Here is a 13,164-nt window from a genome sequence, read left to right on the forward strand (position 1 = left end):
TGCAGACCTGTGGGGGTCCTTCCCACAGGTAGTGACAACTTGCACCTCGGGCCAAGGGCCTACATACCCACAAATCATAACACATTAAAGTTCCAACAGAAGTCATCAAGTTAATTTGTAAAGATGTAGAGCTGTGGCAACCCATTCACTCACCTTCATAGCAGGTTTGGAGCTCCATGCACTGCTTAAGTGAACAAAACACAATATATATCTTTTTTAAGATAAGAATGTCTGGCCATCACTTGCTATTATTACTAGGGTGAGGAATTCATGCTTAGTAAAGAAAATTCAAATGGTGGGAGGACAGGACAATCACATCTCCAATGTTTGGATGGGGCCCCCTTATCCCAAAAATCAGCATCATCCATTTGAAAGACGAGATTGGGCCCTCTCCTCATCCTCTAGTGGGTCGGGTATACACTTCCTGTCATAAGGCAGTAACCAGCACAGCCATATTTATGCAAAACATTGATGAGTCCCCTAGTGAAGTAAAATGAGATGAATTGATTTTAAAATCTGTGACCATTCTGGATAAGGGCTCCACCTTAAATAGAGTGGAACCAGATTGCTGGTGCTAACTTTTAAAAATGAGATAAAGCAGCTTGTAAACTATAATAAGGGGGAAAGCCAACACTTGTTCAGCAGTGCATGTTTAGAGGGAGGTATATTTGAAGGATACTAATGAAACAGGAGAGTTAGGGCATCCCAACAGATCTCAGTGGATAAGGGTAAACAGTGGAGTGCCTCAGGGATCTGTACTTTGACTGGTGCTTTTCAATATATATATAAATGATCTGGAAAGGAATACGATGAGTGAGGTTATCAAATATGCGGATCATACAAAATTATTCAAAGCAGTTAAATCACAAGCGGATTGTGATACATTACAGGAGGACCTTGCAAGACTGGAAGATTGGGCATTCAAATGGCAGATGAAATTTAATGTGGACAAGTACAAGGTGTTGCATATAGGAAAAATAACCCTTGCTGTAGTTACATGATGTTAGGTTCCATATAGGAGCTACCACCCAGGAAAAAGATCTAGGCATCATAGTAGATAATACTTTAAAATCGTCAGCTCAGTGTGCTGCAGCAGCCAAAAAAGCAAACAGAATGTTAGGAATTATTAGGAAGGGAATGGTTAATAAAATAGAAAATGTCATAATGCCTCTATATTGCTCCATGGTGAGACCGCACCTTGAATGCTGTGTACAATTCTGGTTGCCGCATCTCAAAAAATATATAGTTGCGATGGAGAAGGTATAGAGAAGGGCAACCAAAATGATAAAGGGGATGGAACAGCTCCCCTATAAGGAAAGGCTGAAGAGGTTAGGGCTGTTCAGCTTGGAGAAGAGACGGCTGAGGGGGATATGATAGAGGTCTTTAAGATCATGAGAGGTCTTGAATGTGTAGATGTGAGTTGGTTATTTACACTTTCGAATAATAGAAGGATTAGAGGCACTCCATGAAGTTAGCAAATAGCACATTTAAGACTATTCAGAGAAAATTCTTTTTCACTCAACGCACAATAAAGCTCTGGAACTTGTTGCCAGAGGATGTGGTTAGTGCAGTTAGTTTAGCTGGGTTCAAAAAAGGTTTGGATAAGTTTTTGGAGGAGAAGTCCATTACGGCTATTAATCAAGTTTACTTAGGGAATAGCCAATGCTATTAATTGCATCAGTAGCATGGGATCTTTTTAGTGTTTGGGTAATTGCCCTGTTCTTGTGGCCTGGTTTGGCCTCTGTTGGAAAGAGGATGCTGGGCTTGATGTACCCTTGGTCTGACCCAGCATGGCAATTTCTTATGTTTTTATAGACTGCAATAAAAACAAAAGTAGTCCATGTGCCTATAAAGAATCACCTGATCTAAAGGATTCCAAATTATCCTTAACAACTGATAAGCAGGTTGATAATACGAACAAAAAACACACTTTAAAATGACTGTATGCCAATACCAGAAGTCTAAAAAGTAAGATGAGAGAGTTAGAGAGTATAGCAGTGAATTGTGAAGCAGACATAATCAACATCTTAGAGGCCTGGTGGAAGGAGGATAACCAATGGGCCAGTGCTATACCAAGGTACAGATTATAACAAAATGATAAGGAAGATGGTCCTTTATGCCCCAGAAAACATACAGTCCAATAGGATAAAGATCATAGAAGAGACTAAATGCACAGTAGAATCTTTATAGATAGAAATCTCATGTGATGGGTAAGAATATAATGATAGGATTGTACTACCATCCACCTGGTCAAAATGATGAAGCAGATGAGGAAATGGTAAGAGAAATCAGGGAAGCTAACCAAATTGGTAGTGCAGTAATAATGGGAGATATCAATTACCTTAATATTGACTGAGTAAATGTAACATCAGGGCATGCTAGAGAGGTAAAGTTCCTGGAACAAATAACTGCTTCATGGAGCAATTGGTTCAGGAACCAGTGAGAGAGGGAGCTTTTTTAGATCTAATACTTAGTGGAACACAGGATTTGGTGAGAGTGGTAATTGTGGTGGGACCACTTGGCAATAGTTATTTTAATATGATCAAATTTAAACTAATGACTGGAAGAGGGAGAATATGTAAATTGACAGATCTAACACTAAAATTTCAAAAGGGAAAATTTGATAAAATGAGGAAAATAGAAAAAAATTGAAAGGTGCAGCTGCAAAGATTAAGGGGCAGATTTTAAAACCCCTGCGCGCGTAAATCCGGCAGGATTTACGCGCGCAGCGCCCTCGTGCACCGGCGCACTTATTTGCATAGGCCGCTGTCACGCATAAGGCCCCGGGACGCGCGTAAGTCCCAGGGCTTTCGAAACGGGGAGGGAGGGGGCGTGTCCGGGGGCGTTCCCGAAACGATGCGGCATTTCGGGGGCGTGCCGCGGCATTTCGGGGGCGGGCCCGGGGGTGTGGTGCCGGCCCGGGGGCGTGGTCGAGGCCTCCAGACCACGCCCCTGGGACCGGAGGACGGAGCGGGGCTGCCGTCGACGCGCGCAAGGTAAGGGGGGGGGTTTAGATAGGGCCGGGGGGGTGGGTTAGGGAGGGGAAGGGAGGGGGAAGGTGGGGGGAGGGGCGAAGAAAAGTTCCCTCCGAGGCTGCTCCAAAATCGGAGCGGCCTCGGAGGGAACAGGCAGGCCGCGCTGGGCTTGGCGCGCGCAGGTTGCACAAATGTGCATCCCCTTACGCGCAGGTTGCACAAATGTGCATCCCCTTGTTATAAGATACCCGTGGCTACGCACGTATCTTATAAAATCTGGTGTATTTTTGTTCGCACCGGTGGCGCGAACAAAAGTACCCGCGCGCGTAGTGTTTGAAAATCCACCCCTAAGTGTGTAAAACAGGCATTGTTTAAAAATACCATCTTAGAAGCACAGTCCAGATGTATTCCATGAATTAAGAAAAAGGTGAAACAAAAGACAGGCAATTACCAGAATGGGTAAAAAGTGAAGTAAAAGAGGCTATTTAAGCTAAAAAATGTCCTTCAAAAATTGGACAAAAGATTCATCTGAAGGAAATAGGAAAAACATAAGCATTGTCAAATTAAAATGTAAAGAATTGATAAGACAGGCTAAAAGAGAATTTGAAATGAAGTTGGCTGTATAGGCAAAAACTAATAATAAAAACTTTTTAAAATACAATCGAAAAAGGAAATCTGTGAGGGAGTTGGATAGACCATTAGATGATCAAGGGATTAAAGGGGCTCTTAGGAAAGATAATGCCATCACAGAAAGTCTAAATGAATTTTTTGCTTCTATGTTTACTAATGAGGATGTTGGGAAGATACAGATTCTGGAGATAGTTTTTAAAGGTGATGATCTGGATGAACTGCAAACAAATCATGGTGAACCTGGAAGATGTAGTAGGCCAGATTGACAAACTGAAGAATAGCAAATCACCTGGACTGGATAGTATACACTCCAGGATTCTGAAATAACTCAAAAATAAAATTTCAGATCTATTAGTAAAAATGTGTAATCTATCATTAAAATCATCTATTATATCTGAAGACTGGGAGGTGGACAATGTAACCCCAATATTTACACAGGGCTCCAGGGGTGATCCGTGAAACTATAGACCAGTGAGCCTGACTTCAGTATCGGGAAAAATATTGGAAACTATTCTCAAAAAACAAATTCACAAAGCATATAGAAAGACATGGTTTAATGTAACACATACAGCACATATTTCCCCAAGCGAAGCCTTGCCTCACAAATCTGCTATATTTAAACATGTGGATAAAAGTAGCATGGTAGATATAGTATATTTGGATTTTCAGAAGGCATTTTACACAGTCTTTCATGAGAGACTTCTATGAAACTAAAATATCATAGGATTCTTGGGCGATGTCCTTTCTTGGACAGCAAACTTGTGACAAAACAAGAAACAGACAGTAAGATTAAATGATCAGTTTTCTCAGTGGAAAAAGGTAAACAGAGGAGTGCCTCAGGGATCTGTGCTTTTCAATATATTTATAAATGATCTGGAAAGGGATATGATGAGTCAGTTGCTCAAATTTGCAGATGACTCTAAATTATTCAGAGTAGTTAAATCACATGCTGATTGTGATAAATTGCAAGATGAAGATTAGGCATCTAAATGGCTATTGAAATTTAATGTGGACAAGTGCAAGGTGATGCTTAGAGGAAAAATAATCCAAGCTGTAGTTACACGATGTTAGTTTCCACATTAGGAGATACCACCCAGGAAAAAGATCTAGTCATGATAGTGGATAATACTTTGAAATCGTCGGCTCAGTGTGCTGCAGCAGTCAAAAAAGCAAACAGAATGTTAGGAATTATTAGGATTACCGTTTGAGAGAGGGTCCTGCAAGTGGATTCAGTTAATCTGAGGCTGACGACCTGCTTCTACTGTCACGGAGGCAGTACCCTGACATTTCATGGTGCTGCCGCTCCTGTTAGTGTTCCCCAGGCACGCGACTCTGCTGTAGTTAAAGGGCCCATGGTGGGAAAGCCCTCAGTTCCCTTGGATTATATCATTGGATGACCTATTTAAAGGCTCTTCAGGCCTTCCATTGGGACCTTCGCAAGGTTGCCTGAATCCTGTGGTCTTCATCTTGTTTCAACATTTTGGTCGGCAGCTTGTTCCAGTATCCTGGTCTTGCCCTTCTTCCATGCCTGAGTCTTCAGCTTGTGCCAGTATCCTACAAGCATCCTGTGTCTTCCAGCCTTTAGGTCAGGGTCCTATTCCAAGTCTTCAGAATACTGCTCCTGAGTTCTTAGTCCTGTTCCTGCATTCTGGTTCTGAGTTCCGAGATCCCTGTCTTGGTCCTATCTTGTTCTGTTTGATCTTTGTTCTCCGTGTTCATCTGGTTCCTCATCTTGCCTGCACATCTGTCTTCAATCTGCTATGGTCTTCTGCTATGCTCCTGGGTTCAGTCCTCAATGTCCATTTGCCTTCAGTGTTGGTTCTTGTTATCAGTGCCCTTACCTGACCTGTGCCTGGATATGTTCACCTGCCTACGGCATGGGCTTGGGGCTATGTCTTCTAGGCTGTATTTTGGCAAAGGTGCTCACACATACCCATAGTCTGAAATGGCTTCTGGAATAGCCGGAGTGTTACCCCCCTGGTCACCAGCCAATGGGTTGGGGCTGGAGTTCCTGACAGATTGCTAGGGCCATGAGCAACTTCCTGTGATGGACCCTTCATCATGAGGTGCCTGCATTCAGCCATCTTGACCATCAGGAAGCACCTGCTCTCAGAAGTAGTCCAAGGCCCATCATAATTTTTGTCCCAAGACTTCTGCTGTGCCTTATGTGGATCTTCTTTTCAGTCTTTGAAGCCAAAGTTTCTTTACCGTCGAGCCCCCAGTTGGTAAGGGATTACCTTCTTCTCCTCAGAAGCTTAAGAAAGGAGACTGGAGGAAGAGGCTTTGAGGAGGGGGTATGTTAGGATTACTGCTCGAGGTTAGGGTCCTGCAAGCAGCTTTGCTTAACAGAGACTGCCAACCCTGATTTTTCTGTCGCTGCGGTGGTACACCACCATTCTGTGGTGCTGCTGCTCTTGTCTGCTTTTCCCCAAATGCATGCGTGCCACTGGTGTAGGTAAAGGGTCTGCGGCAGGAAAGCCTGAGGTGTCCTCACATGATGTCATCATTGGATGCCCTATTAAAGGGCTCTTCAAATCTTCTACTGGGGCCTTTACAAGATCACCTGTTTCCTGTGGTCTTTGTCTTGTTTCAGCATTCTGGTCAGCAGCTTGTTCCAATGTCCTAGCCTTCACCTTGTTCCAGCACCTGGTGTTATCAGCTTGTGCCAGTGTTCTGCCAGCATCCTGTGTCTTCAGCCAGCATTCCGATGTTTTCAGTCTTCAGGCCAATCTCCTGTTTCAAAAGTCTTCAGAGTCCTGCTCCTGAGTTCCTAGTCCTGTTCCATAGTTTTCTGAGTTTCGAGTTCCCGTGCCATCACTTCTGGCGTCTTGGTCCTGCCTTGGTCTGTTTGGTCCTTATTCTCAGTGTACATCTGTTTCCTCATCTTGCTGGACTCCTTGTCTTCAGTCTTTGCCTGGTTCCTCATCTTGCTTGGACTCAGAATTTTCAGCTTCAGCCTAGCTCGTGCCTATATGCACTCACCTGCCAGTGGCGTGGACCTCGACAAGCCCCGTGGTTGTTTCGGTCATACCATGGCAAAGTGGCTTAAGAAAACCTGTAATCTGAAAGGGCTTTTGGAGTGGCCAGAGGGCTACCCCCTGGACAAACCCCCCCCCCCTCCCAATTGGGACTGGCATTCACAAGAGAAGGAAATGGTAAATAAAATGGAATATGTCATAATGCCTCTGTATTGCTCCAAGATGAGGCCGCACCTTGAGTACTGTGTGAAATTCTGGTTGCTGATCTCAAAAAATATATAAATACACTGGAGAAGGTACAGAGAAGGCCAAAAAAATGATAATGGGGATGAAACGGCTCCAATATGAGGATAGGCTAAAGAAGTTAGGGCTGTTCAGCTTGGAGAAGAGACAGCTGAGGGGGGATATGATAGAGGTCTAAAAAATCATGAAAGGACTAAAATGGGTAAATGTGAAACAGTTATTTACTCTTTCATATATTAGAAGGACAAGGGGCACTCTATGAAGTTAGCAAGTAGCACATTTAAAACAAATTGGACAAAATTCTTTTTTACTCAATACACAATTAAGCTCTGGAATTCGTTGCTGGAGGATGTGTTATGGGCAGTTAGTGTAATTGGGTTTAAAAAAAGTTTGGATAAGTTCCTGGAGAAATCAAGTTGACTTAGGGAATTGGCATTAGTAGCATGAAATCTATTTAATGTTTAGTTACTTGCCAGGAACTTGTAACCTGGATTGGCCATTGTTGGAAACAGGATGCTGGGCTTGATGGATCCTTGGTCTGACCCAGTATGGCAACTTCTTAGATTCAAATCAGACTCACATCTCGGTTTTTTTAAGGAACTGAAAGTGGGAGAGGTGTTGCAAGGATAGAAGGAGGTAAAGAAGGAAGCCCAGGGCCTCAAGTCCAGTGAGATGAAGTAGTGTCTGATTGGTTGGTAATGTACACTTTTTTAGTTCACATGTAGCCCCTGTTGGTAGTGGTGTGTTAATGTTCCTTGAAGATACAATTTTGAGCAAGTGATTATTAACTTATTTTCTCCTCCCTCTCCCCTTTTCTGTAGTATGATTACACCTGATGTTGGAAATAGCTCATGCCATTTATGATGTTTAGAGACTTACCAATCCTTATCTAGCTTTGATTTTTGTTTTGCACGTAATGTAATAGGAGTTCTGTGTACTCCATTTCAATTTTCTCCCAAAGCTGTTCAATAGTGGCAGAAAAGAAACAACAGGAACACATATGGAGGATGTGTGAGATTTGGCAATAATCTGTTAAGCATTCACAGTATTCACATTAACTATATTAGAATGAAATTAGAAATCTGCAGTTTAACTATTCAAGCTTATTTGTTTGACATATATTGGAACTAATTACCCAAGCTTATATATATGCACATTTTCTCCTTTATTAAATTTAAAGAGATTGTCTTTCTGCAAACCCCAAATTTTATTTTAATAACTTTAATCATACTCACAGAGGTATTCATGAAAGGATTCAAATATACTTCCAGAAGCTAAAATCAGTCAACTTTCTACCCCATGTCTCACAACATAATTATGATGTGCAAGGAAATCTTTCAGTGCATTCCTTGCTGTATATTTTTGTTTGCACATGACTTCATAAAAATTATACCATGGCTTAGCTGCCATTGCAAAATGCCATGCAATGTTGGCCCCTATCCCAGGACTGTCATCTTTTAATGAGGGTCGATTGGCACAAACAGTGCCCCTTCTCTGGGTACTCTGTAAAACTCCCAGGGACCTCAAGATATCCCATGTTCCACCCCCCTCCACCTCTTGATGTGTCCATGTATTAAAAAAAAACAACTAAGTGACAGACCCGTGTACAGGCCCTACCCCTTCCCTCAAATCCCTTCCCATTTTGCATCAACAACTGCTCAACCTCAACCTCTTGCCTCCACCCTAGCCCACCTCCCTGACTCCCTTTCCATGACATACTTATGATTCCTGATGCTCTAGTGGAGGCCAGAGAGCTCTCTAGGGCTCCTGGCTCAGCAACATGTTAAAAATGGCACCAGCCACTTGTACTTTTGCCCCTATCTCATGATAGAGGTAACAGTCTCTGTGTAGCTAGTTGTGTTATCTCTGCATTAAGGCTTTTACCATACAGGAAATGCTATTTTACATGTATTAAAGCCCTAACACGACTTTGGAAATAGACTTCTTTGTGAGATGTGATCCATCTTTACCAAAGTTGGTGAGGTATGTCAGTTTGAAGCCAATGGGGTTTAATGAGTGCAAAGAACTATCAGTACGGCAGTCCTAAACCCAAAATCAAGCACAAACCATCCAGAGAGAGATTCCCAAAAAGTTAAGGAATGACAGAAGACATATTTATGAGAAGCAAAGGCTTAGACCAAGACAAAGACGTACTTTAATGTATAGGAGCAGAAAACCTAAATGAGCAAGGAAAATAATCTCATTAATCAAACAAAGGTGAAATTAGCTAATGCATGGACACTATACAAAATAGGTTGAAAGTTCTGAACTTAGAATACTTTTTAGATAAACCTAATGGATGTTATTGCTAAGTGTTATGGTTATGAGGTGTTGGAGTGGATTCTTGGGTACTGCGGTGATGGCCACTCCCACGGGGAGAAGCCCCGTGAGGAACCACAGTACTAGGCTAGACTCTATACACACAGACACAGAGAAGTAGTATTTATTGTACAGCTTGATGGTACTGCCCAGGGCGGGCAGCAGTGAAGGTAGTCCAGTGAAGTAGTCCAGGGGTCCTCAGCAGAGGAGACCAATCTCACATTCGAATAGGTGATAGGCAGCGCGGCGTAGCAGGGACAGGTCCCAGATGTAAACCCAGAGCGCTGAAGCTGAAGGTGAGACAGACTGAAAGGTTAGTACTCACTGAGCAGAAGCTGTATTGTAGAAGGTCCTGGCAGGCAGATGTTGTTCAGTGGCAGGCACCAGATTAGGGAGAGCAGGCCCTCGAGGAGCGAGTACCCGGTATCCCAGGATAGGTACCTGAAATAGAGCAGAAGGGCCCCCGAGGAGCGGGTACCCAGATTAGTGAACAATACCCCGAAGGGCAGAGAGAGCTTCCTGCGGCAGAGCAGCTTAGACCGGAGGCATTCCAATCCAATCCAATCCAATCCAATCTTTGCTAAATCAGTTTGTTAGCAAACGAAGGGCAGGTTAAATGCCAGGATGTGATGACATCACTCAGAGGGTCGCCTCCGAGGTTCCCGCCATGATGTGGATATAGACGAGGGTGGCGTGCACGCGCGCACCCTAGGAGGCCCTCAGGAAAATCATGGTGAACACCTTTGCTATTCCAGGGATGCAGGAGAGAGCGGCATGAAGATATGGCAGCAGCCACCTTCCCAAGGCTTGAGGAGAGAGGAGGAAGAAAGGTGAGGCACAGAGGTCGAAGCCGTCTAAGACCGATAGACGCAACACTAAGCTACTGCATAAGTGTCCCCTTGTGGGTTAAATGTAAGTGTAGAATGGAATCCAATGATCACATAAATAATTTGTATTGGCTACTATTTAAAATGTCATATATGCATGATATTGGATAATGAGAACTCAAAGGGACCGTTGCAATACAGTGCGCTTAGCCGAGCGCACTGTTTAACCCACTGTCGGACGCGGAATGAATGCGCTCACCTATTAACGCCTGGAGCAGGCGTTAATAGGTGAGCGCATTGAAAAGAAGTACAGAAAAGCAGAAAAAACTGCTTTTCAGTACTTCTTTTTTAAAGTAAAAAAAAAAAACAAACTCGGCAGATCACCGAGTTATAAAGACCGACGCCAGTAAACTCGGCGGCCATTTTCATTACTGGCAGACAGTCAGTCGGTCTTCATAACCGGCAGCCGCTACGGGTCGCGTTAGCAAGGAGGCGCTAAGGTTGCGACCCTAGTGCCTCCTTCCTAGTGCTATCCCCTAATTTACATATTGTATGGCACCCACCTTGCAGGTGCCATGCGTGCGTTAAGAAAGCAGGCACTGAAAATTCAGTTATTGCATCGGCCCCAAAATGATGGGAAAGCAAGACATTGGACAGTGAAAGTTTAAATGTTCCTACTTGTGTTTATAGAGAAATCAAGATGGAGGCATGAGTGCCGATAGAAGTGATGGTGGCATTCAGCCTTTAATAAAAATGATTATAAGATTGGAGCGCCTGAAACAGTGTTTCCATGAAACGTGATCTCACATCAGGCAATGGATGTTTTCTAAGGGAAGTACTTCAAATTTTTCATTTTCAATGAATATGAAAAAATGATCAAAAATGATTGGAACTGAAAAGAGGACCAATGATTACATACATACATATATATGTGTGTGCATGTATATATATATACAATTGTTAGTAGTAAAAGCCTTGAGTACAGTGGTGTTGTCTGCAATGTTTTATAAGGTCCAGTTTATATGCTGCACACAAACGTTAAAAGTGATTTACAATGCTCTGCATTAAAATTCATTGATATTTGCATTCTGGGTTAGGACTCTGTTAGTGCTTGTGATTATTAATTGTTGCTTAGATATACCATAAAACAGCAAATATTTGCCCCTGTATCCGCTTTCATCAATCCTTCATATAGCAGAGAAGAAAAGAACATTAATATTTTAGTCCTACTTTTCAGGGTCTGACATTTATGGCTGGCTATATTGCAGTATTGCTAGGCATCCAATGATTTCTGCGGTCTGGTTTTTATTTATTTATTTTTTGGCTCAGAAAAATGGAAATCTCAAACAAAAAGACATTCCCACTGTTTTCTGTAGAAACTGGAAGTCAGCTAAGGTAAATGCCGCATCTTGGAATCAGGTGCACAGTTATCACACTCATGCCACTACTCTGAGTAGCAATGACATATATAGTACAGTCCACATTTAACTTTTTCTTAAATAAATAGCCATTGGATTGATTCATATTGAATTCTAAAGGAGTTAACTTGAAACCAAATTGAAGGAAATATAAATATGTATTTGCAAATTTGCTATAAATAGCTGGTTTCTCTTTAACAAACAATAACAATGGTACCATTAATATGTATAGAATGGTTATTTTAATAGGAAGTTTAATTCTCCTCATTTGACCAGGTTCCAAATGGTTTCATGTCCCCAGTCGGGTCAGGAAACAGTGAATTAAATCCCTCATTTCATACAGATTCTCAGTCTCTGTCAAAAGGACAAGACAGGATTATCCTCAGATTATACCTTAGAATTTACATGTGATTTTAGCCAAAAAGAAACTGAGAAACGACATTGATACTGTAGGAGCTTATTCATGTTAATTTGTCACATGATAAATGACAGGGAGACTAAAACACAGTACTAATCAGTATTAAGAGTACATTGAGATCCATATGCAGCCACTGGCTAACTTTTCAAGGATATCAAGGGTGATGGTGTGCTGCTCAATATCCACAGTTATCTAAAAGTTAGCTGCATAAGCTTATGCTGCTAACTTTAGGAAAGGTCTTCAGCCTCCATGCCTTAAACATTTCCAGCTATATTATCTGGATAATGCTGAAAATTGGCATTTATCCAGCTAATCTACCTGGATAACTGACTACCCCAGAATGCTCCACCTCATCCCTGAGTCAACCAGCTATTTTTTTTATTGAGCTTAAAAGTTATGGGGCATATTTTCAAGGATTTATGCGCGCAGGGAGGTTACTCGTGCCGGTCCTATTTTCAAAAGGCCCGGCGGCGCGCGTAAAGCCCCGGGAAGCGTGTAAATCCTGGGGCTTGAAAAAAGGGGCGGGGCATGGGCGGTCCGGGGTCAGCGGCTCCTGGCACAGCGGCCATTTGCCGCTGTGTCCGAGATCGTGTGCCGGGCTAAGGGGGGGGGGGGGGGGGAAAAGGTTAGCGGAAGGGGTGGGAAGGTCAGGCTAGGGGGAAGGGAACAGAAGAAGCCAGCGCGGCTCGGCGCACGCAAGGTGCACAATTTTGTACCCCCTTGCACGCTCCGATCCCAGATTTTATAACATGCGCGTGCCTGCGTGCACATGTTATAAAATCGGGCATATATGTGCGTGCGCCGGGTAACACGCACACATACAGGCCCTGCACGCTTCTTTTAAAATCTACCCCTGTCTAACTTAGAGCCAGTCAGTGCAATGGGATTTTCAAATCCTTCCATTTTTCTGGCTAAATCTTAACTTATAAGTGTTAAAAATAGAGAAAACACACCAAACAATTATCAAATTGCTGACTGGAAATTTCTAAAATTGCTATACAGAGGGATTGTGTAACTATCAATTATTTATTGGCAAAATATTCTAAATAGTGCTCACATACACAACACAAAGGGGTAGATTTTAAAAAACTACGCCCACGCTTACTTTTGTTCACGCGACCGACGCAAACAAAAGTACGTCGGATTTTAATAGATACGCGCATAGCCGTGCATATCTTTTAAAATCCGGGGTCAGCGCGCAGCCTGCCTCCGTTTCCTCTGAGGCCGCTCCGAAATCAGAGCGGCCTCGGAGGGAATTTTCCTTCCGCCTCCCCCCACCTTCCCCTCCCTTCCCCGACCTAACCCACCCCCTGGCCCTAACTAATTCCCCCCCACCTTTATTCCAAAAGTTACGCC

This window comes from Rhinatrema bivittatum, chromosome 2, assembly GCF_901001135.1.
Source record: "Rhinatrema bivittatum chromosome 2, aRhiBiv1.1, whole genome shotgun sequence".
Taxonomy (NCBI): Eukaryota; Metazoa; Chordata; class Amphibia; order Gymnophiona; family Rhinatrematidae; genus Rhinatrema; species Rhinatrema bivittatum.